The following is a 7,572-nucleotide window of genomic DNA, read 5'->3' as shown; positions in this document are numbered from 1 at the left end:
TTAGGCAAAAATGTGCAAAGATGGTATTTGCAGCCTGTTAACCCTTAATTGGCTCAACACTGAAAACACTTAATTGTGACGTGTCACCAAAATCCCTAATGTGGTTAATCGCTGTTAGACTTACAGAATTATACATTTTAAATGATGATCTTTAATTAAAAATTATTTGGGATTATCTTTACCCCATGCTTGCAAGTGAGCAGCTTTGGTACACTTGAGAACGTGTGGCAAAGATGACAGTGGCAGGAGGGTGGATTTTTGCTTGTAGCTCAGTTTCTCCATGTGGAAATATGGATATGAGAGACAGGCGGGTTTGCAATAAGCTTCAAATATTTCAAAGGGGTATGGTGGAAAGGACTGGGCCCAAAGATAGGGAAGCCCTACCATTTGATTGTTGGGTGATCTCTTTTTTGATTCTCAAGTTCACGATCAGTAAAGTGAAGGGTGTTGAATGAGGTTGGATTTGGAAAAGTCTGGTGCTTGTGCGAGAGGAGAGGTGAAAATAAATATTTTCACATATCTGTTGGCTCACCCAAAAGTGAGGCACCACAGACAAGTTCTCACCCAGTGGGCCAATGAACAAATGCTCTGTAGATTCTAGAACGTTCCAGCTAAACCTATAGACAACACAAACCACAGAACAGTGGGACTCAATCAGTTTCTTTATAGCTCCTGACACATGTGCTTTTGGACCATTCATTGGTACAGACATCTAAGCACCTTTCTCCTTCTTTGCTGGTCCCCATAGATGGGAAGAGACAGTTCATCCTAACCAACAAGCCCATTTTGCAAAGAAAATACTTCTCCCCAGTTAGGGGGAAAAAAAAAAAAAAAACAATTAAATTCTGAAGTTGTACTAATCATCCCTACGCCTTCTATATCCTACACGATCCTTTTCAGAGTTCAAATTCAAATTATAGTAGCATCTTATGGCTCCCTGGTGACCCATCATCACGTACACAATTTTAATGATCTATATTCTAAGGTGGTTGAACAGTGGTCTCCCCCAAGAGACTTGGAAATCTCTGAGGCCTGTGTTCAAAAAACACAGCTGGTGGCAGGCCTTGAGGTCCCAGTGGTGTTGAATGGGGAGCAGTGGGGGAGGGGGGCTGGGGGGATGACTGAGCCTACACAGACTTGTCACTAACTGGGCCCAGGGCGGCCTCTGGCATGGAGGGAGAGTGTGGCGTGAAGGGTCCCAAACGTCAGGAGTTGGGTGCTCTTGTCTCCTTGTTGTGAAGTAGACCAGGATGGAAGAATACCAGGTTCTCTGGGTGCAGCTCCACTCTTGGAGGTCAAGACAGTTAATTTTCCTTTGCTCCAGTTACTGAGTGTCTCCTACGTAGGAGGCTCCATGCTGGCTTCCTGTGAGGAGGCCACAGAACCCTCTGTCCACCTCCACCGGCCTCCCCTCCTTCCTCTTCCACTCCTGCTCCAGTCAAAGGGTTCAGTGGAAACCCACCAGAGCTGACCCCTCATCACCTGTATACCCGAGTCTTTTCTTCCACCTGCCACATAGCTTTTATGGATGTGCCCCATTCCACGGAGCAGTCCCCTGTGGAGGGACACATAGGTTATTTCCTAGTGTTCATGGTCACGAGAGGAGCTCAGGTACGTCTTTGTCTACGTAGACCAGAGAGTTTCTCTCCCGAGAAGGAAAATTTTCTGACAGCTTAGAAATCAATTGTCACGCTTGGAATTTAGGTGAGGGGAGCTGCTGCCGGGAAGGGTGGAGAGATGGTGGGCTGTTTGGGGGAGCTCGGCCCTCGCCAGCCGTGAGGAGTGAACCAAGCCTTCAAAGAGAGCAAGAAGAGGGTCGGAGGCTCTGGAGTGGGAGGGGCTGAGGTTTGGCCAAGGGCACAGGCCTGGAGGGCACAGAAGGTGCCAGGTGGGTGGCATGGCTGGCAGGGGCAGCTGGGAAGCTTTCTGGGGGTCGGGGGGACAGAGGCAGCTCGCTCACACAGGTGCTCGGAGGCAGCAGAGGGCCCAAGCCTGCAGCCCACAGGGCACCTGATGTACTTCTGCCTTAGAGCTGCAGGGAAGGGGACCTTGTGCCCTTGGTCCTGTGACCTAGGCCTCTTCTTTCTCTTGCCAACATGCCACCACCCAGCTGTCGACCCTGCACACTCAGGAGGAGCCAGCCTCCTGGGGGTTGGGAGTGGGTGGGCCGGGCCTGTCTAGATGCTCATGGCAACTTAGAAGGGGTGCTGCAGATGGGCCCCCCGGGGACCGGGGTGGGTCCCTCCTCCCTTGGACCCTGGATGGAGGCCTCTGCTTCGTGGTGATGCCAGTCAGGCTACTGCCTGCTTGCTCCTTTGCCGTGAGCCTGGCAGGGAAGACTTTTGACCTCTAGACCGCCCTGGGAATGTGGGGGTGCCACTCCAGGGTGGTGTGGGGAGTGATCCTGGAAGCGTGGGGGCTGGGGAGGGGAACTGGGGATGTGGAAGCCAGGGAGTGTGGACAGTGTCATTGTCCCTTGTCACAGTGGTGGCGGGGAAATCACTCCCAGAGTGTGTTCGGGTGTGGCTCATTCGTTCACGTTGGGAGAGATCCAGGAGGTAGCTCCATCCGTTCCTTGGTTTCCTTCAGTGCCTCAGTTCTGGCTCTCCAGCCTCCTGGACGCCTCCCAGGGTGGGTCTGAGAGTCTGTGTCCCCTTCCTGGGGGAGAGTTACTGGCTCGGTGCTGAGTGGCAGCCTCCCACCTCTGTCAGCGTCCCCGTGGGGGGAGGGCCTCTCTGCTCAGGCCCTGCAGTGGTCAGCACATGCTCCAGGAAGCGAGGGCTAACCTGTGGCCTTCTGGGAATCAGGGCTGTGGGCAGTCCTAAGGTCAGGAAGTGGGGCAGGGGGTTGAAAGGCAGCCAGGTCAGTGTCGTGTGGGGCCTGGGTGTTGGTGAATGGCTTGCCACCACATCCTGTTGGCACTGGGGTCATGGGTGGTTTCTAGCAAAAGCAAAGTGTCAGCTCTGGGGTGGGCACAGGCTGGGAGCAGAGGTATCATCCAGCTGCAGGGGCTGGGATGTCCAGTTGTGAGGGACCAAGAACAGCACTGTGGGAAGATGGAGGAGGAAAAGAAGAGGCAGGAAGACTCCTCAAAGACCTGGTGACTGTCACATGGGAAAGGCCCACCCAGTGACCCAGCAGGGTCAGCCCCTGCCAGCGCCTGGCTTTGGGAAAGGCTGCTTAATGAAGGAGACTTTTGTCAGGTGGATGAGTAATTAAAAGAGCAGAGCTTCTAACCTTCGAGGCCCTTAGCAGTCCCAGGTCAGAAATAATGGTCTGGTCCCCAGAGATAGCGAATGCCAAGGTAACAGGAGAGGTGCCTCCTGGAAGGGCAGGGTGAGCAGCACCTGGCACAGCCTGCAGCCACACCTGAGACCTGCTGTGTGCCCCAGAGCAAGCACATGACCTCTCTGAACCCACGTTTCCTTATCTGTAAAATGGGGGCAGTGATAGTCCTAGTCTCCATGTGGAAGGATTTGCTGGGCAGATGAGCACAGCACCTGACTTGACAGGGAGCCTGGCGGACACCCCGCATTTGAAAAACGGGTCCCACGAGAACATCTACGGCAGCAGGCACTCACGGTCCCAGGGACTCTCCCACACCAGCTGCCCTTCCTGAGGTTGGCATTTCCTCAGGGGTGTCCGGACTCACCTTGCCTACTATGAACTGCCCCCTTCCTAGCCTCTCAGAGGAACTGAGAGCAGGTACTTTCTGGAACCTGGGGTGGGGGAGTCATGTCTGTCTGTCTTTCTCTCTCTCTCTTTGTTTCTTTCTCCTTCTCTTTCTTTTGCTTTCTTTCTCTCTCTCTTTCTCTCTTTCTTCCCCCCTTCCTCCCTCCCTCCCTCCCTCCCTCCTTCCCTCCCTTCCCTTCCTTCCTTCCTTCCTTCCTTCCTTCCTTCCTTCCTTCCTTCCTTCCTTCCTTCCTTCCTTCCTTCCCTCCTTCTTTCCTTCTTGAACTAGGAGCCAGCAGTTTTGTTGGCCCAATGCTGACAGGAACTTAGAGGCTTTGCCAAAAGCAGAAACATGCTACCTCTCCACCAATTGGCACAAGTTCTGAATGCAGTGGCCCATACACTCCCCTCATCATGGAGTCTGCTTCTTCCTGGTGTGAATGAGGTGGGTGGGGCCCAGCATCCAGCTGAGAATGGAGGGGACTGGCCTTTGGAGCTTCTGGGATGGAGGATCTCAGAGCGGGAAGAGGCTGGGGCATTGGAACAAGGACTGTAGCACTCACAGCCGGACAGGAACTGTCTTGTAGAACGGGGTAGAAGCTAGCAGCTTTTGTGCCGTGCCTCACAGAGGAAGGGGAAGAGGGCAGACTTGAGGGTTTCTTCCCTTTTCCAAGGATGGAAACAAGGCAGGACATTGAGGTCCACTCAAAAGCTGATGGGGAATTTCTGGCAGAGAAACGCCTGTTGTTCAGGGGGTTTTATTAGAGGGGAAATGTTTGCCTCCTCAGCACGTCCACTTGGATTTGTCTGTGTCCCCAAATCTGTAGCAATGTGGATGGATGTAGGTGCAGCCATCTTGGGCCAGATACCTGTGCATCAACTATTGGAAGATTCTGTCCTAGGAATACAGAAAGGGTTAGTGAAAATGATGTCACACATATGGGACAAAAAGGAACACGCTGGCCAAGAAGCCATGCCAACTGAGTCTCAGCTCTCTAGTATGGTGGGAGGCAGCTGTAGGTGAACAATAGAAATACTTTAATTAGTTTAGTATCCATTTTACCTTAACTGAGAAACAGAACCTATTTTATTTTTCTGGAAAAAAATTGTCCCTTTCTAGTCTCAATCCGCTAGGTTTGAGTGGGCTGGCATCTCATTCTGGTCCAGAGTGTTCCACTCCCCCAGGGCCATGCTGAGAGGTGCCCATCCCAGCCCATCTGATGAGGTTGAACTCCGGATCTTTCTTGGTACTTCCAGGAGTGAGACTCATTTCTTCCACTAGAGGTTCTGGGTAGTATGCAAGCCTGAAAATATTAGCAGCCACAAGAGGGAAACTGTCCGAAAAGGAAGAAATCTGAAAGGAGAGTGCAGCGGTGGAGAGAGACATATTCTTCTGACATTGTTTGAATACCTGGATTCCGCCATGCTTGGAGGCCACCCATAGTTAAATGAGCTTACAGTTACTTGATCCACTTTTTGGCTTGTAATTTTTTTCTTGACAACCCAAAGCATCCAGCCCACTCAGGGTCCTTAGAGGTGGACTCATCTCTATCTGCACCCTTTTGTGGGTGGGGATCTCACTCTTTTGGGCGTAGAAAGACCTAGACTAAAAGCAGCATCTCTTCTGGGAATGAATTCCTAAATGCTTCCAGTTCATCACTGTCTTTTCTGTTCTTTTCCATACTCTCCAAATCGATTGCCCTGAGAACACTTTGACCCATACCTGGCAATGCCTGGCATGCAGCAACGTCCAAAATGGGCTCACAGGTCATTCTGGAAAGGTGGTTTTGGGTACCAATCACCACCCAATCCCCAGGCAGGAGCTGTGAACTGATGACCAACTAAACCAGGGGCACGAAACTCCAGCACCAGCAAATTACATGCCAACTCACGTTGCTACCTTTTCGTCTTAACCAAGGAGGAATTTCTTTTCTTGAAAGATGCAGCTGGGCTCCTGCCTGGACTGCTTTTTCCTCACTTGTTTATTGGTACTCGCATGTGAGGACTGAGGCTCTGGGGAGGCCCTGGGGGCTGCTGTCCCTGAGGGTCTGTGGGGAAGTTGCAAAGGGTCTGCTTGGGATCAGTTGAGCTCTTGTCTAGCCCTGGGAGTTATGAAGGGAGCTGAGAGGGCTCAAGGCGTGGCAGCCTGCGGAGTGGGGCACCCAACAGGCGCAAGCCCATGGCTTCAGCCCGGGTAGACGCTGAGTTAGGTGAGTCCCCCACAGGACGTGGCATGGACAGACCTGGACTGTACCACAGGGGGTGAGAGCAGGTCTAGACCGGGCTTCAGGCCGACCAGATCCAGGGTTTAAACGACGTCACCAGGCTGCTCTCTCCCCCTTGGCTCTCTGCTGTACTCACCGTGTCCTCCTCCCTGTAACCCTCACGGTCAGGCTCCTAGACCGGAGATCTTGCCCTCCTTCTCCCTCATCTACCTTAATCCCTGAAAGAGACGCTGATTGGCACACTTGGGTCGCGCCCTTCCCAATCAAGGGCTAGGGATGGAGCCTGGGGCACGCTGATTGGCTATCTGAGGAAGTGGGCGTGGCCTCCTCATGGACTGCCCTCTATTTCCCAAGGTAAGGGGTGCAAGGCAGACCCAAAGGTGGGAGGGATGTTTCGTGCCAACACAGTAATTGATTTCTGTTCACGTCCTAACTCCATTGGATCGGCGAAGGTTGCCCACGTCAGGGGATGAAGACTGTGCGGAGGAGCAGGGTGTCGTGGGGGTAGGACATTGGTGTGGTAGGAGCTTGCTCTGCCTTTGCTGCCTCTGCACTTCTAGGACATGAAGGGCTGGAAAGTTCACACTGTCATAGTTCGGAGGAAGCACCCAGGGGCACATCAGGGGAGCTGATCCAGAAATCCCAGGGCTCTTTGTTAACTGTGGCCTCCTCTGTCCCATTTGCCTGCTCACTGGGGCACTTCCTGTTCTGAAGGGCCTCTGCGTGGGTTGGGGCGGGGGTGGGGGGCGGTAGGACGACTGACCCTCAGCATGAAGACCCTTCTCTTCCCCGTGCCCTGTGCCTGTCCTTCAATCTTCCCTCACGGGGAGGAGGAGCTGGTCTGGGGCCAGGAGCCTCCTTCTTGCCTTCCAGGTCGAACTGAGAGAAAAAACCAAGAAGGGAAGAGGGAAGAGGTGAGAATGCTGAAGAATCTGGATGCTTTGCTCTGAGCTGAATCTTCTCTCTGCAGTGGACAGTGTGGTGGATGGTGGAGGGGAAACGGCAGCCACTGGGACCCCCGGGCTCCAGAGCCAGGTGATCTGATGAGTGGGGGCTGGGCACCTTCCCTGGGCTCAGCATTCCCATCTCTAAAGCAAAGGACCAGTACTTTACAGCCTTCCCCCTCTCAGGCATCCTGGGGTGATTCTAGAATTAAGCATGAAACCCAAAAGTAGCTGCCATGTCCTTCTCAAGAGAGCTTCTCACACGGGGCAGGGAAAGCAGTTCCATCTACTTATACACTCATGCAATTACCCTCCCCCCAAAAAAATCCAAGTTGTTTTTTCTTTTTTTAAAAACAGAGATGCCTTTTACTCCACAGGGTGATGGTTTAATTGGCCCCTTGGTCCTTTCTCAGTGATCATGAGACATGAGTTCCAACTTTGCTGTGTGACCTTAGGCAAGTCTCTTTGCTGCTCTGAGCACACTATTCTTTCTTTGTAAAGTAAGCATGAGGCTATCCACTTTATTGGGCTCTTAGGATACTCAAATATGTTAAAGGTTTTGGAAACCATAAGGAATTGTACAAGAGACAGAGATGAGCTGTTATGGAACTCTCTGTAAACTAGTCTGATGGGTTAGAAATCCCTCTCGACCTGCTCCTTCTGTGCCTCACATGCAGCAGACATGCAGCAAATATTTGTTGAATGATTGGAATCCCAGGGGCTTGTGTGAA

Source organism: Sciurus vulgaris (genome assembly GCF_902686455.1).
Source record: "Sciurus vulgaris genome assembly, chromosome: 4".
Classification (NCBI taxonomy): Eukaryota; Metazoa; Chordata; class Mammalia; order Rodentia; family Sciuridae; genus Sciurus; species Sciurus vulgaris.
The sequence above is the reverse complement of the archived record's forward strand: the minus strand, read 5'-3'. Positions refer to the sequence as shown.